The sequence below is a fragment of the Gorilla gorilla genome, chromosome 16 (assembly GCF_029281585.2).
Source record: "Gorilla gorilla gorilla isolate KB3781 chromosome 16, NHGRI_mGorGor1-v2.1_pri, whole genome shotgun sequence".
Classification (NCBI taxonomy): Eukaryota; Metazoa; Chordata; class Mammalia; order Primates; family Hominidae; genus Gorilla; species Gorilla gorilla.
Window position 1 is genome coordinate 53493747 of NC_073240.2, and position 20450 is coordinate 53514196.

Genomic DNA, 20450 nt, shown 5'->3' on the forward strand with positions numbered 1-20450 from the left:
GGGGGGCCAAGGCCTATGGGATAAAATGTTAGGTTTTCAAAGTTTTTCTCTAGCTAGCCTCCTCTTACCTTGCCTCTCCGGCCATTTTCCATCCCAGCTTCTCCGCTCCATTCAAGCTCTCCATTTCTGGAAGCTGATGCTACTACAAGCTCCCCTCTCAGCTTCTCCTTCATCAGGTGAACTCAGTTGACATTCTTTCTCCTTCTACCAATCCAGATGATCAAATTTTATTTTATTTTTGATATGGTTTGGTCATGTCCCCACCCAAATCTCACCTTGAATTGTAGCTCCCATAATTCCCAAATGTTGTGGGAGGGACCTGGTGAGAGGTAATTGAATCATGGGGGTGGGTCTTTCCTATGCTGTTCTCGTGATAGTGAATAAGTCTCATGAGATCTGATGGTTTTATAAAGGGCAGTTCCCCTGCACACACTCTCTTGCCTGCTAGCATGTAAGCTATGCCTTTGGTCCTCATTTGCCTTCTGCCATGATTGTGAGGCCTCCCAGCCGTGTGGAACTGTGAGTCCATTAAACCTCATTTCTTTATAAATTACCCAGTCTCAGGTATGTCTTTATTAGCAGTGTGAAAACGGACTAATACAATTTTTAAAAAACCTTATAGTCCCAAAGTTTTAATTTCTTGCCCATAACAGTGATACAGACACTAGTTTAAAATATGCTAGTGTCTGATATTTTAGTTCTGTTTTGTTTTATTGTTGAACTACAAATTAGATCCTAATATTATAATTTTATACCTAAAGTGTTTAGATTTACCTGCATGTTTGCCAATATATTGACTCATTATTTCCTATAGAATGCCAGATCTTCCCTTTCCCATCATTTTCCATTTCAGGCAGTCCATTAGTAGTAGACAATGCCAGTAGCCCTTCCACATCCTCTCAGCACAATTTGCAAGCTCAACTGGCCCTCCCACTCTCAACACCTATGATTGTGCCCAAGGGCTCTCTCTGGCTGCTGCAGCCCCTCTGCTCCTGCTGGGAGCAGGCAAAAAATGAGGGGGAAGTAATGTCTCCTGGGAGCAGCCCTCAAATAAGGTCTGTGCAGAGACCAGCTCAGTCAGGTAGACCCTAACCCAGCAGCGCTAGAGGAATTAAAGACACACACACAGAAATACAGAGGTGTGAAGTGGGAAATCAGGGGTCTCACAGCCTTCAGAGTTGAGAGCCTCGAACAGAGATTTACCCACGTATTTATTAACAGCAAGCCAGTGATAAGCATTGTTTCTATAGATTATAGATTAACTAAAAGTATTCCTTATGGGAAACAAAGGGATGGGCTGAAACAAAGGGATGGGTCTGGCTAGTTATCTGCAGCAGGAACATGTCCTTAAGGCACAGATCCCTCATCCTATTGTTTGTGGCTTAGAAACGCCTTTAAGCAGTTTTCCGCCCTGGGTGGGCCAGGTGTTCCTTGCCCTCATTCAGATAAACCCATAACCTTCCAGCGTGGGCGTTATGGCCATCATGAACATGTCACAGTGCTGCAGAGATTTTGTTTATGGCCAGTTTTAGGGCCAGTTTATGGCCAGATTTTGGGGGGCCTGTTCCCAACAGTCTGCAGGGAGTTGTTGAATACCCCAGCTCTCTTGCCCTTTAGTATGGAAAACTAAGAATTCTCTCTCCTGGCCCCAGGGTTCCTCAGTAGGATTAAGCTCCGGTTGCCAATGGTGGTGACTTGCTTGATAATGAACTTTTTTGGGCTTTCTTTCCTTTTTCCTCTCTCACTTTCCTACTTGTCTACAACTATTTCCTGAGATCACCTTGCAAGTAAAATACTGGCTCTCATATTTTGGAGGAAACTCAAATGAAAACAAGATTCTTTATAAATTCCGTTAGTGCAGGTCCCATTGGTGGTAAATTCAATTTTTGTTTATCTGGAAACATTTTCATTTCATTATTGTTCTTGGAAAATAGTTTTGATAGATGTACAGTCCCAAATTGTCAGGAGTTTTTTGTCAAACTTTGAAAGTATAATTCTGCTGTCTATTTTCATGCACCTTTATAGGTGATCTGTCTTTTTTCTCTGAGAAAAGATCTTCCCTTTGTCTCTGGTGTTCTGCAAATTTTACTATGATATACCTAGGTTTCGATTTTTAAGAAATTTATTTTTCTTTGTGGGGATTGCTCTTACTGGATCTGTGGATTCTTATCTTTCATCATTCTGGAAAGTTCTCAGCAATGATCTCTTCAAATATCGCCTCTCTTGCAGTCTCTCTGATCTTTCCTTCTGAGACTCTAGTTAGACATATGCTGAACATTTTCTAACGTCTAAACATTTTAAGATCTCACTTCCAGTTAGCCAATTTTTGCTTCAACTGTTTCTAATCTATTTAATCCTTCCATTGAGCTTTTTAAAAATTCATATATATGTAAATAGTAGACATCTTCAGAGTATATTAATTCAGTGGCTTCTATATTTATGTTTTTATTTTTAAATTTCTATGTGAATCTTTTTTCAATCAGCTCTATCATTTTTAAATTTTTTTTATTTTGTAGAGATGGGGGTCTTACTATGTTGCCCAGGCTGGTCCTAAATTCCTGGGTTCAGGCGATCCTTCTGCCTTGGCCTCCCAAAGTGCTGGAATTACATGTGTGAGCCAATGTGCCCAGCCACCTCCATCATTTTTGATTGTCTCTTTTTTCTTTGTGTGTGATTCTAACTTCTATTTCTTTAGACATTTCATACAGTTTTATTTTATACTCTTTATCTGATAATTCTAGTATTTAAAGTTTTAGGAGGGTTCTAACTCTGTTGTTTTTGCTGATGCTCACTCTTGGTTTCTCTTGCCCCTATTTTTGTTTTATTTTGAGACAGGGTCTTGCTCTGTTGCCCAGGCTGGAGTGCAGTGGCTCGGTCACAGCTCACTGCGGCCTCAACCTCCTGGGCTCAAGCCATCCTGTTGCCTCAGCCTCCTGAGTAGCTGGGACTATAGGTGTGCGCCACCATACCTGGCTAATTTTTTATTTTTTGTGGAGACCAGATCACCCTATGTTGCCCAGGCTTGGCTCAAGCTATCCTCCCACCTTGGCCTCTAAAAGTGTTGGGATTACAGGTGTGAGCCACTGTGTCCAGCCTCCTCTTACCCATGTTGATCTTTGGTAGTGTTTGTACATTTGTTTAATCTTAATCTGTAGGAAACCTCAGGGCCTAAACTGAGATTGCTTTCTTTCAGAGGAAATTTTCATTTGTATCTGCACGCAGGAGGCACTGCCCACCTGGGAACATTTGACGTCTTCCAGGGTCCTTGGCTTACTCTGAGGTCTAGGGTTCAGCACCTTCACTTTGCTGCTGACCCAAGTCTTAGGCTCTGTTATGGCCTGAATCATGTCCTTCTCAAATTCATATATTAAAGTCGCAACCACCATTACCTAAGAATGCAACCATATTCAGTTAAGGTTTTTAAAAAGCGATTAACTTAATATGAGGCCCTTGGGGTGGGACTGTAATTCAATATGACTAGTGTCTTTATAGAGGAAGAGACACCAATGAGGTGTGCCCACAGGGTTGACCCTGGGAAGAGGCAGCAAGAGGGCCACCATCTGTAGACCCAGGAGGGCAGCCTCAGAAGAACCCAACACTATCAGCTCCTTGATTTTGCACTGCTAGCCTCCAGAACCGTGAGAAAATAAATTTCTATTGCGTAAGCCACCCAGTCTATGGTACTTTGTTATGGCAACCCAAGCAGACTAATACAGCCTCCATAGGGCAGTTTGTTAGGGTTTGCCTTTAGGGTAACTGCAGCTTTCCTGTGTACCTGCTCTTCATCATTTGGATTCAGCTCATATTTTCATCCCTGCCCCCGGGGAATTTCCCTTACTTCCTACATGCAAATAAAAGCATGTTTCCATGCAGGTCTAGTTGTTCTGTTGGGGTATCTATTCAGAGTGTCTGGTCTGCCACACTGCCTGAAGTGCCTCAGAGTCCACTGCTTCCTTAAATGCTGATTTCACTCCTTTCTTCTGTGATATCTTCCTGAGAAATCATCTCCCACAGGAATACTTCCCTCCTTAAACTCTTAGCACTTATTTATGCGTTATTTATTGTCACTTAGGCTTCCTTAGAATTAGTCACTGGCTGGGCACCATGGCTCACGCCTGTAATCCCAGCACTTTGGGAAGTCGAGGTGGGTGGATCACCTAAGGTCAGGAGTTCTAGACCAGCCTGGCCAACATGGTGAAACACCGTCTCTACAAAAATAAAAAATTAGCCCTGGTGATGGGTGCCTGTAATCCCAGCTACTGGGGAAGCTGAGGCGGGAGAATCGCTTGAACCCGGGAGGTGGAGGTTGCGGTGAATTGAGATCACACCATTGCACTCTAGCCTGGGCGACAGAGCAAGATTCTGTCTCAAAAAAAAAAAAGAGTTACCAACTATTTCCTTGAAAACAGAGGTCAGATCATACACCTCTTCCCTCATGCAGCTCATAGGACAATCCTAGACACAATGTGTGCCGATTTCATGTTTCTGGAATGAGGGAATATAAAATAAAAAACCAAGAGCCAGAAACCTGTTTGCTGTCAGTATTACATTAAAAAGACTTCATGAACCATAGAGTTGACTGTGGATATTAAGTGGTCCAAACATGTTTTAACAACAAAAAGATCACATCTCAGGCCTGATTCCAGGGAGCCCTGGAGTAATGAAAAGACCTTTCATTATTGATCAGAAACACCCCTGAAAGGAAATGAAAATTGAAGGGATCAGATCAGTAATCCTAATTTATTTAGCAAGTTCTGATCTTCCTGAGAAACAAAAAAAATAATAGAAACTAAATTTATCTTGCACTGCCTCAAACCGGAAAGGAAAATACAGTCACCTATTGTGACTCATTTGCAGTCTATTTTGTAATGGTTTCCAGATTCCTCTTCCAATTAAAAAGCAGGCCAGAAGAACCAAGATTGTTTAGTTAAGTCTGTTTGGTAATAGGTTTTAGACCGTAACTACATAAAGTCACTTACAATAAGGGATCAGAGTCTGTAAATGAATTCTGATTTTAAAAATTAGTGAGATTTCAGGGTTCTGCAATTAATTGGGTTATTTCATTTTGCTGAAGAAATAAAAAGGAATGAAGTGCAAAACAAATATTTAATGGTCATATAGCCACATGGTGATAATAATTTTATTATATTAGGATTTCTTTCTTTTTTCTCTCTCTCTTTTTTTTTTTTTTTTTTTTGAGGTGGAGTCTCACTCTGTTGCCAGGCTGGAGTGCAGTGGCGTGATCTCAGCTCACAGCAACCTCTGCCTCCCGGGTTCAAGCGATTCTTGGGGTTTCATTTTTAAAAAGCTAATACATGAATCCCAGTCAGGAAGAAGAGGGACGATGAATAGTTAGGAAGCTGAAGGGGTAGAAAGAGGAGAATGGAGATGTAAAATGCAGAGACCACAGCAGAGAGGAGTTGGCTTCCAAGGCTACTTTTTTTGAGGTGACTCAGAAATCTGGAAGTAGCCCTCCTCCCTTCCAGCCCCAAAGGGCTTCTTGAGGGGTTCCAACAAGTATATGGAGTCTGGACAGCTATAAACTGTATATTACCCTGTCCCTGCCTTGCAACTAGGTGTATTCTATATCCATGATACAAGAGAAGCCCATTCTTCATTGACTGAGAGACTGCTAGGAGGTCAGGATTGTTCTTAGACCAGTTTGAACCCCAAAAACCTAGACTGAATTTGATTTAGATTCTTGAATAGGCTCCAGTTTCTGAAAGGATCACATAGCCTTGTAATCAGAATGCTGGTGGTTTCCGAAGCTGTATCTTCCTGTTGCCTTTCTTTTTTAACTAAACTCACCACCTGCTTAAATTTAGCCTTCTTTTCTCTTTATGGAAGGGACAGTTATCTCCAAATGGGTCTAAACTCAAGTTACTTTCTAGCCCAGCAGTTGCTCAGCTGGTAGCTTGTGAGGATGTATTTATTTAAGTGAAGTGTCTGCATCCTCTTCTGTTAATCAATTCTGGAAATCAACATCTCTCCACTCCTTCTTTTGGTGAGAGAAAAATCCACCCTCCCCAAATCTGCAAAGACTCTGCATAGCACACACGCTTCAACTTTTGTCCTCTTCTCACAGATGGCATGATCCATTTCCTGTTGACTTGGTTTGTCTCACGCACGTGCCATTAGATCTTATGACTAACGCATGCCACCTTCTGAAGAGAACCTAAATAACCTTCCTGTAATTCTAGTTCTTTTGTAATAGACCCAAATCTGGTTTCTCTTCCTGGTCTACTTAAGGCAAATGCTATGGAGGTAATTTTTCTATCCCCTTGCCAAAGGATGTGAGGGTAAGGTTAGTGACCCACTGCTGCACTGCACTTCTGCTTCAGAAGCAAAAGAAAGACAATAGCCAAAGGGTTACTGGAGAAGCATAATAAATAGTTTTCACTTATTACAGCTTTTATGGTCCAATTCTCCAAGGTGCATAAACCCAGCACATTGAGATAGGGCAAATGAGTCTAAGTGTTATATCGTGGCTTTCTTGTCTCATAGTACACCCTGGAGAATACCTGAAACCCTGCGTAAGCCAACACCAAGGTTAAAAATACCTCTCTCTCCTCTGGCTGGGGGAGAGAGCAGGTTTCACCTTGTAGAAGGACAGTAAAGGCCATAGCCGCACTTGCTTGACTAGGACGTTCTCTTGCTGGAGACCTGCCTAAATACAAGTATAGCCCACCATAGAATTTCTCCCAGAAGCATGGTCGGCTCCATCTTGAACTGTCATCATAACTTCAGAAGAGTTGGGAAGGGCTTTCTTCTAGCAAAAACTACCTCCTCTACCTTAATAGCTAGAGAGTCAGCCACCTGAAATTCTTTTCCCTTTTTCCTTTAAAAAAAAAAAAAAAGACAGACTCTTGCTATATTGCCCAGGGTGGTCTCGAACTCCTGCTTTCAAGTGATCTTCCCGCCTAGTCCTTCCAAAGTCCTGGGATTACAGATGTGAGCCACCCTACTTGGCCAGCCACCTGAAATTCTATCAGTGACCGATTCCTTTAGCTGAAGTCATGTTCAAATGTAATCCTCCCAAGAATGGTAACATTATCCATCAATGCATTAAACAAAACAACTTGTGCTTATTGAAAAAGTCATATGTGCACATAGTAAAACAAAATTCAAATAGTACAAAAGGGTATATAGCTGGGCACAGTGACTCATGCCTGTAATCCCAGCACTTGGGGAGGCTGAGGCAGGAGGATCACTTGAAGCTAGGAGTTCAAGACCAGGGCAAAAAACAAGGCCCCTGACTACAAAAAACAAAAATTAGCTCAGCATGGTGGCATGTGCCTATGGTCCCAGCTACTGAGGAGGCTGAAGTGAGCTATGAGTCCACCACTGTACTCCAGCCTGTACCATGGAGTGAGACCCTGTCTCTAAAGAAAAAAAAAAAAAAAAGAGTATACATTAAAATTGGTCTTCTTCTTCCCCAGTACCCTCAGTACCCCAGTTATTCCCCATCTTGCCAACCCCCATCCCCCAGCAATCATACTTAGCAGCCTTATCTGGGCTTCCTGAAATATTCTGTACATATTCAGGCATATGTATAATATATACCCCTTTATAGCCCTCCCTATTTTTGCCTCCTTGCTTTTGCTCCAAGGGTAACTTAGCACTTGGAGAGGGATTTCATCCTTCCCAGCAGCTGCCCTGTGTTCCATGGTCACCACAACAGAGGGCAGAAGCTGGCCTGGCGTAAGGATGATTGAGAGGCTCAATATTTCCTTCAACAAACAAACAAAAAATGTCAAGGCCACCTTAAGGTGGCTTGCTTTAGTAAGAGATAAGCTCATAAAACAGTATTTATTCAATAAAACCTGGTAAAATATTTTAGGAGTAAGTTAAGTTTTGCCAAGAGAAGTGCTTATAAACTTTGAGAGCAAGGTAGACCTTCACATATCCAGGCTTCTTCTACCTGAATTTGTTGCTGCTACTCTTGCTTTTGTCCCTTATGGGTTTAGGGTTCAGGTAGAGACCAGGCAGAGCAGTTGTGAAAGTAGAAGGGGTTGGGCCTTGCCCAGAATGAGGAGTGAGATCAGGATAGGGGTGTAAGTCAAAAATAAAAACAGACAAATCCATTTCCCAAGAGAACACAAGGGAGTTTCCTGTAGAAGCCTGTAACATTCTGATTTCTATATAAAACATTGCACGTTTGTGACTTACTTGATTCTAAGGTTAGAGTTAAGTAGACTCCATTCATATAATGAATAAATAAGTAGGTTTTGTGTTTCATGAGATTAAGATAAATGTGGTTTAATTGAGAAGTACCAGTTTCATACATGTTTGATACTTTATATAACTTGTATAATGATCATTTATGTCACTCAGCTTTTCCGTGTGACACTTTCTCCATTTATAAGATACACGTAGAATTCTGTCAGTTTAGAAACGTTTACCTGAATCTCCAACTTTTAGATCTAACTTCCAGATTACAAAAAATTCAAAGAATAGAGAAAAAGCTATATAACATCATTAAGAAGCCATTAGACACATCCAGGAGGCCTGGCATTTGGCAGGTCAGCTGATGCCATGTTAATAGTCAGTAGCATGACAGAAAGAGACTGTTAGAGATTGAGAGACTATAGGGACATTAAAAAACAGGTGCAATGTATCGTCTTGTATTGGATCTTAGTTTAGAGAAACCAAGTATAAAGGACATTTTTAGGACAATTTGGGAAATTTGAGTTTTAATTAGGAATTATATATTAAAGAATATAATTATTTTATTTAATTTTTTCCCCAGAAAATCCTTACGCAGAAAGGAATATAACCATACCATTTGGCTAAATGTAAAAATGTTATTTTGACTCTAAAAAAAGTTTTATTTGCAAAAGATGTACCCTGAAGTTAAAAAAACAGTGTTTTTCCTCCCCTTGAACTTTGAGTTCTTGAAGGTTACCAGACCAGGATAAACATGGCTATGCTACATTTTCATTTTTGTGCTGGTTGCTCAGAAGCAAGTGTCATTACTGACAACTGGGATGGGGTGTGTGGAGAGGAAATTACAGCAAATCAAAATGTTTGCAGCCATACATGGCTGTGATTCTTGAGTTACCTCTTTGTGGGTGTTGAGTTCTTGTATTAAGTTTTGCACCATCAGCAGAGCAGGAGACGTGTTATGTAAAGCCAGGGTTCTTGCATCACAGTATTCAAGCCCTCTTACCCAGATCCTATCATATTCAGTTGCAGATGTAGCAAGAAATTCCAAAGCAGAAAAAAAAAAAAAAAAAGCATGTCCCAGGACTACAACCTGCACTCTGGGTCTCAGTATATTATGAATGAAAGTGAACAATAAAGACTCCCTGTTGGGTGGGAAGGCAGAGGGAAGTCACTTGAGGCTTCAGGGCCCTCCAAGCGTAGAAACCTCAATCATGCCTGAGTCTCTCCTTTCTAAGAAGGCCTTTCTCAGGAGGAACCAGTGAGAAGAACCAACTATTATCGGTGCGCTCCAGCTTCCTGGGCTGGAAGATTTGGACTAGACCTTGAGGTTCCTATAGAGACAGCTGCCCTTAGTGGCCCCCAACCTGGGCCTGGACCTGAGAGTCAGGAACAGCTCCCATTGGAACTGCCTCTTTAAGCTCATTCCTGTCTGTCCTAATATCCCTCAAGCCTAGGTCCCAGGGAGCCCTGCTGGATTCTGGCTGATTCAGAAGGCCGTGTCCTACACATCCTTCCAAGTGGCTGCTCTGCTGAGTGGGCTGGGAGGAGGTGCAGCCTGCTGGGCAGTGAGCGTTGACTGAGTATTTTGATAGCGCTGGGGAGCTCTCTGAGCAGGCACCACCATGCCCATCTGTCCATTAGCAGTAGGCTATGGATTAGGAGTGGTAGAAAGGATATCTTTAAATAGATTTCTTTGTTTGTTTGTTTGGTTCGAGGCCTAGTGATTGAGGTCACTCTGGGAAAAGCTTCAGGAAGCTCTGGTCAGAAACTTTGGGTTTTACATTTCACAACCATTATCCTTCCACTGGGGAAAAGAAAAGGTTAGTTAGGTGGGGTAGAGAAATGAGGACCAGAAGTTCCCCGCCTAGGAAAATCAGAATATGAAACATTATTGAAATACATATTAATATTTCATATGTCTTAGTCATGGCTGGGAGGGTTCAGCCTAATTGGCAAACTCAGCTTTATCAGGGAATCCTTGGTATCTGCTGCTGAAATGCAACTCAGATCCTTGTCACCTTTGAGCCTGTCCTTCACAGATAAAAGACATGAGTTTGGAATGGGTTTCTGCACTGTGGAAGGGGGAACTTACTCAACGTCTTGGCTTTAAGTCCTAGCTCTGGTACTTGTTAATCTTGGTATTTTAAATAAGTCTCTTGGCAGGCACGGTGGCTTATGCTTGTAATCCAGCACTTTAGGAGGCCAAGGTGGGAGATCCCTTGAGCCTGGGAGTTGGAGACTAGCCTGGGCAACTTAGTGAGACCATTTCTACAAAAAATTTTAAAATCAGTTGGGCATGGTGGTGCACACCTGTAGTCCCAGCTAACTCGAGAGGATAGCTTGAGTCCAGAAGGTCAAGGTTGCAGTGAGCTATGATCACACCACTGCACTCCAGCCCGGGTGACCAAACAAACAAACAAACAGAAAAAAACACCAAAACCAGTTTCTTGACCTCCCTGGGGCTCAGCAACTAACAGATAACTGAGATAACTGTGGTCAGGTATAGGCTCGGGCAACTGCACATGGTGAGCAGATCTCGGGTTTGTGAGAGAAGACAGAAGAGAATTGAGTGGAGCTCCTCCCAGGCCTGCAACAAAAAATTATAAATTTGGAGGCTGGGCATGGTGGCACACACCTGTATTCCTAGCTACCTGGGAGGCTTAGGCAGGAGGATTGCTTGTGCTCAGTAGTTTGAGGTTGCAGAGAGCTGTGATCACACCACTGCATTCCAGCCTGGGTGACAGAGCAAGATCGTCTCCAAATACATACATAGATATGTACACAAATACATAATTTGGCTGTAGTTTTATTTTTAAAATATGTTTTAAATGATGGAACTTCCTATACTAGCATATAATTTATAATTTCTTTGTAATTCATTTTTTTGAAAGTGTGAAACATTTGCAAGTCACCCTTTATTCTTCTTTCACCAGTGTGGTATTAATCACCCAGTGATTACCCAGAGGTAATGCTTAGGGCTCCTTCCTGATGCCCCAGGCTAGGGGAAAGCGTAGGGGATAGGGTGGGGATGGGGTAGGGGCAGGTCATTTTGCCTCCAAGCCTTACATCACTGTTTACAAGTTCATTCCTCCCTGCCTCATCATGTAAATCCCCATAAAAATGGCATCTCCCTATAGTGACTGTCCATCAAATAATGACTTTGCCACCTTCTGCTCCTGTGTTCTGGATATCTCATTGTTTTACTCCCTCTCTTTATGCTCCCTTTTCTCCTGGGTTTTGCTGATGGTAAACTGGTCAAGTGCTGCCACCTACTGGCCAAAATGTATATTACTAAAGAGCTGTGGTCTGGAAAAAGTTAAGGCCCAAGGAGCCTGTGTTACAAATGACTGGATTGCGGCTTTTCACATAATTTTGTTAGCAACCTATCAGCAAAGAAAGAGTTCACAACTGTGCTTTCAGGGAAAAACGAATTTTGACATCGTTGTTTAATGAGTGTTAAAACTTTTTATGTTGAAATAGTTTTAGATTTGCAGAAAAGTTGCACAAATGGTACAAGAAGTTCTGCTTGGCCTTTACTCAGGGTTCCCTAACATTAACCTTCCTAAGAGTAACTGCAGGACAATAATTGAAACCAGGAAATGGACATTTGTACAATACCGTTAATTACTCCACAGATATAATTTGAAGTTTGCCAGCTTTCTCACTAATGTTCTTTTTCTTTTCCAGGATCCAATGATTCATTATCTTCTATTATATTTATTTGTCTTGTCTCCTGGACTCCTCTAATCTGTGATAGCTCCTCCATCTTTCTTGACCTTCACACTTTATTTTTTTTATTTTTATTTTTTATTTTTGAGACAGGGTCACCCAGGCTGGAGTGCAGTGGCACGACCATCAGGGCTCACTGCAGCCTCAACCTCCTGGGGTCAGGAACTCCTCCCACCTCAGCCTCGTGAGTAGCTGGGACCACAGGTGTGTGCCACCACACCTAGTGATATGGTTTGGCTCTGTGTCCCCACCCAAATCTCATCTCAAATTGTAATCCCCATAATCCCCATGTGTTGAGAGAGGGACCGGGTGGGAGGTGATTGGATCACGGGGATGGTTTCCCCCATGCTGTTCTCGGTATAGTGAGTGAGTTCTTACAAGATCTGATGGTTTTATAAGGCAGTTTTCCCATGCTGGCTCTCCCCTGCCTGCCACCATGTAAGATGTGTTTCTTCCCGTTCTGCCATGATTGTAAGTTTCCTGAGGCCTCCCTAGCATTGGGGAACTGTGAGTCAATTAAACCTCCTTTGTTTATAAATTACTCAGTCTCGGGTACTATCTTTACAGCAGTGTGAGAATGGACTAACACACCTGGCTAATATATATATATACATATATATATAAAAAATATACATATAAAACCCTGTCCCCACTATATATAGTATATATAGTGTATATATATAGTATATACATAGTGTTTATATATATAATATATATAAAACCCTGTCCCCACTATATATATAGGTTTTTTTTTTATGTTGCCCAGGCTGGTTTTGAACTCCTGGGTTCAAGCCATCTGCCTGTCTCGGCCTCCCAAAGTGCTGGGATTACAGGATTACAGATGTGAGCCACTGCACCCGACGACCTTCACATTTTTGAAGAGTAATGGTTAATTATCTTGTAAAATGTCCCTCAGTTTGTCCGCTATTTTCTCATGATTAGGTTGAGGTAATCTGTCTTTGTCGAGAATACTGCCATGTTCTTAGTGCATCATATGAGGGATGCATGATGTTGATACGTCTTATTTATTAGTAGTGATGCTAACTTTCATCTCTTGGTTAAGAGGGGGGGACCTGTCAAGTTCCTCCTGGTTAAAGTTGCTATTTTTCCTTCGCAATTAATAAGTATTGCAGGAAAATGCTTTGAGATTATGCAAATATCCTATTTCTTACCATACTTTACCTATTGACTTTAGAATTTCTAGATGGTTCTTGCCTGCAGCAATTATTAATGTGGTATTCGTTTGCATAGTTGTGATTACCTATTTTCGTCTTTTCATCTCTCCTACATTTTAAAATAGGAATTCTACTATAAGGAAGAACTGTCCCTTTCCCCCATTTATTTATCTATTCAATTATATATTTAGCTCAGTATGGACTCATGCATATTTTATTCTGCGGACTATAATCCAGTACTATCATTATTTATTTTGTTGTTAAAATTATCCAAGCTTAGGCTTTGGGAACTCTTTCAAACTAGCTTCTGTGCCCTTTGACATGCCCCATAATTTTTAAACAACAGCTCTCTGGAGGTATAATTGACAAATACAAATTGTGCTAATTTACACTGTATAACTTGATATATATATATCAGCTTTCTCAGGAACCTCACAGAGCACACCATGTTATTCTCAATGTGTGAACTCAGAAAAGGGCACATGAAATCATCTTCCCTGAGCACAGTGACTCAGTTAGTACCCAATTATCGCAAGTACCCAACCCAGGACCTCAGGACCTTGGCATTTTACCCTGTGGAGAAATAGACTTGGCATGACAAAAGTAACAATTATGAAGAAGTTACAAAGGTTTAAAAAAAAATCTTTGAGAGTGGGTGCGGTGGCTCATGCCTGTAATCCCAGCACTCTGGGAGGCCAAGGTGGGCGGATCACTTGTGGTTAGGAGTTTGAGGCCAGCCTGGCCAATATAGTGAACCCCCGTCTCTACTAAAAATACAAAAATTAGCTGAGTGTGGTGGTGCACACCTGTAATCCCAGCTACTCAGAAGGCTGAGGCAGGAGAATTGCTTGAACCCAGGAGGCAGAGCTTGCAGTGAGCTGAGATTACGCCACTGCACTCCAGCCTGGGGTGACAGAACAAGGCTCTGTTTCAAAAAAAATGATTTTGAGTTCTGAAGCTTTCTGAACCACTAACATGTATGGCTGCTGGCTTCCTTGCTGAGAGGGCATGTGAACATCAGCTTGGTGCTTTCATCCTTGGGCAGGGAGGAATTGCAGAGAAGAAGCTCTGAAAAGCATCTCCTCTACAAAGGCGATGAGAACACTGGCAAAAATGGTCAAAATCAACTTTTTCAGAACTCTGGAAATTATCCAAAGGCTTGCAACAATTGAAGGAATGTTTAAGAAAAACAGCCTGAATCTCAGTAAGAACAGCAGGTTTGTGACATTTTTGTCAGGCCTCTGAGCCCAAGCTAAGCCATCATATCCCCTGTGACCTGCACGTACCTGCACGTACACATCCAGATCGCCGGTTCCTGCCTTAACTGATGACATTCCTCCACAAAAGAAGTGAAAATGGCCTGTTCCTGCCTTAACTGATGACATTGTGTTGTGAAATTCCTTCTCCTGGCTCATCCTGGCTCAAAAGCTCCCCCAATGAGTACCTTGTGACCCCCACTCTGCCCGCCAGAGAACAACCCCCCTTTGACTGTAATTTTCCTTTACCTACCCAAATCCTATAAAACGGCCCCACCCCTATCTCCCTTCGCTGACTTTCTCTTTGGACTCAGCCCACCTGCACCCAGGTGAAATAAACAGCCATATTGCTCACACGAAGCCTGTTTGGTGGTCTCTTCACACGGACGCGAGTGAAAATTTTAACTTGGGCTATTCCTATCCCCTCTGATATGGTAATACAGCAGTTACTAAGAAATTATTCTAGTCAGTTAGAGCAGGTAAAAGAGTTCTCAGTGGAATTTTCCTTTAATAAAAAGCAGCCCCCAAACCACTTCTTCACTAACAGAAAGCAGCCTGAAAAATCAAGCTTCAGGCATAGATATGCAAGCTAGACGCTTGCATATGTAAATGCCAGCAGGTGTATCCGGAAGCCAGGTACATTCAATATGGTGATTCCCGCTCCCTTTTCTTTGTCACCATATGTGTGGGTTTCATGGCATCAGCCAGGTAAAGCCACGTGTGCAGGTGTCACGGCGACAGCCAGGTAGAAGTCACATTTGCATAATAAACGATTAGGGTGGGAGGGCCAGTTTCTCGGTAGGCTATGTAAATGACACACCTAGTCAAACCAATCCCCTGGGCCCTATGTAACTCGATCACTGCCTCCTCAAGCCTCTCTACAAAATCAATCACGTTCCACCCCAAATCTGGAAACCCTCTCTTGGGTGACCTGCTTTCTCAAAATGAGAAATCTTTCTCTCCCTTTCCTCTTCTTTGTCTATTAGACTTTGCAGTGCTAAACCCACTCCTTGTGTGTGACTGTGTCCTTACTTTTCTTGGTGTGAGACAATGAACCCCAGGTATTTACTCCAGACAGTGGAGCTGTTTCAACGGTTTGGCTGTGTCCCCACCCAAATATCATCTTGAATTGTAATCACCATAATCCCCACGTGTGTAGGGAGAGAGCTGGTGGGAGGTGACTGGATCATGGGGGATGGTTTCCCATGCTGTTCTCATGATAGTGAGTGAGTTCTCACAAAATCTGGTGGTTTCATAAGGGGCTCTTCCTCCTTCACTCCTCACTCTGTCTCTTGCCTGCCACCATGTGAAGAAGGTGCCTGCTTCCTTGCTTCCCCTTCTGCCATGATTGGGTTTCCTGAGGCCTCCCTAGCCATGTGGAACTGTGAGTTAATTAAACCTCCTTCCTTTATAAATTACTCAGTCTCGGGTAGTATCTTTATAACAGTGTGAGAATGGACTCATACACCCTCCTCCCCAGCTTTGCAGTCTCCTTGAAAACTAACAGCCTGGCAGCCTCTGGAGGGGGAGGGGGAGGGCAGAAGGGGTTTGGTGCTCTCTCAAAACACCGTTCTCCGATCATGGTCATTCTTTGACTTATCGGGAAGTTCTCTGGGAACCTCCATTCACAGGGCTTTTAAACATTTTACCTGGCTCTGATGCCAGTAGGCTGAGGGAGGCCCACAAAAGCAGGTGGGACCTTGACCCCAGCAGTGTCCAGAATGTTGACATCATCGTGAGAAGGAATTCAAGGATGAGTCAGAAAACAGGGAACGCATGGAGATTTATTATAAAGGGAAAACTCAAAAAAAGGGGAGTGTGCATACTCAAGAGAGAGTCTCAAAATGGGGTTTGTGGTTTCTATCTTCATGGGTTTCTTTCACCAAAGGGGTGGAATATTCATGAAGATTCCTGGAAAAAAGTAGAGATTTCTTGGAACTCTGGTGCCACTCATTTTTACACCAAATACAGGTATTCCTGTAACTGTTATGGTACTGATGGGCATGTGATTGAGTATGTTAATGAGCATACAATGAATTCCTAGGAGAAACCTAGGTCAAATCCAGTGCCATGTTGGGTCCAGTCAGTCTTAGCCAGCTTGGTTCACAACCCTGCAGCTATTCTGACAGTTTCCTTTTGCTTAGCCATGCGAAACTACTGCCTGGAATTTTCTGTTCTCTTGTGACCACCCTGTGTTATTCCTGTCTCAACTCAGTTTCCATCAATTCCTGAGGCATTTGTCAAAAACAATCAGGTGGCTGGGTGTGGTGGCTCACGCCTGTAATCCCAACACTTTGGGAAGCCGAGGTGGGAGGATTGCTTGAGCCCAGGAGTTTGAGACCAGCCTGGGCAATATGGCAAGACTCTGTCCCCACCAAAAAACTGAACAACAAAAACAATCAGGGATGATTGTTTAATATTGCAGTTGCCTGAGCCAGTGACAACAGTTGAGACCAACTCAAAAGCTGACCAAAAATCTTAAAGGAAAATTTGGGGAATGAGATATGAAATGTGAAAGGAAAGTAAAAACTTGGGACCCTACTTCAGTCTGCCAAAAGGAAAAAATTAATCTGAAAGCTGAGTCATGCAAGAAGCTGCCTTTTCTTTTGTTCCTAAGCAGATAGCTACAGATAAAAGGTCAAATATCTTCACAGGTAGCTACTCTATGTTCACATTATCTTATATAATGTGCTGATTTACTGAGAGTGAGAGGAATATATAATTGACTCTTCCCCTACTGCTCGTTTTCTCTTGCAACATGTGGATGACCATGCCTTCCCTCTTTCCCCTCCAGTCCACTCTGCCCCTTTAAATATTGAAGTGCTCAAATTCATCTTTGGAGAAAGGCACAGACCACAGACTGTTTCTGTGATTCTGTGTTTTTTTCTTCCAGGAAAGTCCTTAAACTTGGCCAAATAAATGTCTAAATTGATCAAGACCTGTCTCAGATACTTTTTGCTTTACCCCATTGAGGGCTTTGAAAAGTTTCAACATATTCCTGAGAATCTGGACTGCTCTGCACACCTGTGTGAGATATTCTCCTTTATTTAAAGTGAGCTGATTATGAACAGCAATCACATCCACAAAATACCTTCATGGCAACACCTAGTGTTTGAATGAATAACTGGGGACCAGAGACTAGTCAAGTTGACACATAAAACTGATCATCACAAGAGAGAACAGAGCTATATAGGAACAAAATGTTTATATAGTATTGAAATTGATATTAATCATCCTTGGGGCAGAGCTCAGCATACCTCCCACCATCCCACTGGTATGCCCCAAAGCCCACTCATGACTATACATGTGAAAGTATTGAGAGATAAATGGGCATGATATATGCAACCTATTCTCCCAAGGTTCCAGGAAAATAATTATGTAAACATATACACAGAGAATGATAAAGCAAATGTGACAAAATATAAAGCATTGTTAAATCTGGCTAATAGGTACATAAGAATTCCTTATGCATCCTTGCAACTTTTCTGTGAGTTTGAAATTATTTCAAAATAAAACTTTTTTGAAAATGCCCACAAAAAGCTCTGTAGAAGAACATTAATATCACCTTCATTAAAAATAGCCAAGGCTGGGTACAGCGGCTCATGCTTATAATGCCAGCTCTTTGGGAGGCCAGGAGTTTAGGAACAGCCTGGGCAACATGGCAAGAACCTGTCTCTACAAAAACAAAACAAAACAAACAAACCAACAAAAAACCCCACACACAAAAATTAGTGGGGTATGGTGGCATGTGCCTGTATTTGCATCTACTTGGAAGGCTGAGGCAGGAGGATCACGTTGGCCCAGGAGGTCCAGGTTGCAGTGAGCGGTGATTACGCCGCTGCACTCCAGCCTGGGTGACACAAGGAGACCCTATCTCAAAATAAATACATAAATAAATAAATAAATAAATAAATAAATAAAAATTTAAAAAGGGAGAGCAGTCTTACCCCTATATTTAAAAAATGAAAAACCTTAGAAAATAGTTTTTTTGTTTGTCTACTTCTTTGTTTTGAGACGGAGTCTCACTCTATCGCCAGGCTGGAGTGCAGTGACACGATCTTGGCTCATTGCAACCTCCACCTCCCGGGTTCAAGTGGTTCTGCTGCCTCAGCCTCTTGAGTAGCTGGGACTACAGGCATGCATCACCACGCCCAGCTAATGTTTTTTCTATTTTTTGTAGAGATGTGGTTTCACCATGTTGGCTGGGATGGTCTTGATCTCTTGACCTCATGATCCACCCACCTTGGCCTCCCAAAGTGCTGGGATTACAGGCGTGAGCCACCGCGCCCGGACAAAAATAGTTTTTTTAATTGGAAAAAATCCACATTTTAAGATATTTGCTGAGCCTGTAATCCCAGCTACTAGGGAGGCTGAAGTCCAGGAGGATCGCTTGAGCCTAGGAGTTTGACGCTAGCCTGGGTAACGTGGCAAGACCCTGTCTCTAAATCAATCAATCAATCAATCAATCAATCAATCTGTCTATCTATCATCTATCTAATTTGCTGATAATAAATATAGCTAAGATTTATGGAGGATTTATATGCCAGACACTGGGCTAAGCTTTATCTACTTCTAGTGTCTAATCCTCATAACCACCCTATAATGTAGATATTTATGCCTATTTTACAGATGAGGAAACAGACTGAGGGAAGTTAAGTAATTTGCCTAAGGTCTCACAATTAGTAATCAGCACAGCAGGAAAGCCAAACCCTGTTTCCTGAGCCAGGCCTCTTGATCGGTTACTACATTGTGTTAAAGAGGACCTTAATTTCCCTGCCCCTCAGCTTCTGACACACACAGCTACCCACACAAGTTTCTTTACTGGAGAGGGCTTTTAAGGACCATCCTCGCTAATAATAATTTTTACTTCTTCTGAGAGCCAATCAGGTTAATATAAATGGCTAATCTCTAGAAATAGAATGTTCCACTTTCATTTAAAAGCATTATTTTGCTCCACTAGAGAACATCTCTTTATTTCCCTGCATTAATCTTTCTTTGACCATGGCACTGGCTTTTGTTTTCATGCATGTTGTCCTCTCCGTTTCACCCTTCCTCCAAAGAAACTCGATGAGCTGCTTGCTTAGGATTTCAGGTAGAATAAAAACAAAAGAAGGCAAGGATTGTCTAAATTTAAAGTGCTGGAAAATCCAACATTTTATTGACTACATTTTGGTGACTACATAAATGCTGAAACATTTTAACACTGAAAAGCATGATGGCATCATCACTTGCTTTTTTTTTTTTTTTTTTTTTCTTTTTTGCTTAGCAAACACAGCAGATGATATTGCACGGCATAAAGTGAGAACAGTAGCGAAGCTTAAAATAAATGAAAGAAACCTTAATGCAGTACAGGAGATACTCAGAAACAAACCAGAATAATGCCTAATGCATTACACGTTTTTGTTGCTACACACAAAAATACAGAAGAAGCATCGGACAGAGAGAAAGAGAGACAGACAAAATATTAGCAAACAACCATAACTGGGTACAATAATCATTTAGTCTGAAATGTAGATGCAATGTAGAAACTACCACTGTTTTCTAATTGACAAAGAAAATGACAGCAACATTTGTCTTTTATCAAAAAATCTTCTAAGCCCCTCATGGTTAGGGTTTTAATTAATTATTTAATTATGTATTTACCCTTTTTTTTGTCTTTTTTTCATTGCTAAGGAAGAACTCCCTCTGCTCTTGGAAGATTTTCTACTCTACTGATCTTATTTTATTTTATTTTTACCTGATGATTGTCTTAGGCACCCTCCTTACATAATAAACCATCAAGCTAACTTGAACAGGGAAACTGAGTCACATTCAAACAATAGCTAAGGTCAAAAGTGTAGTGAAAGTAGAAAAAGGGGGGAAGGGATAGGTCTAAGTGAGTGACAGATGGGCTGATTCAGACAGGGCAATAAGCACAGGGAGATACGAAGACAACTACCAAAGCAAGTGGAAGACAAGGTTTTCAACTTTATTGTATTGAAAAATACTTGTCACTTGGTTCAGACGGCAAATCTAAAATGAGCCCACAATGATTATGTAATAAATGCAGAATGTACCACAACAAATCGAGACTAACACAGAAACAGAAGATGTGACTTTGTGAATACAACACCGCTCAGCGCTT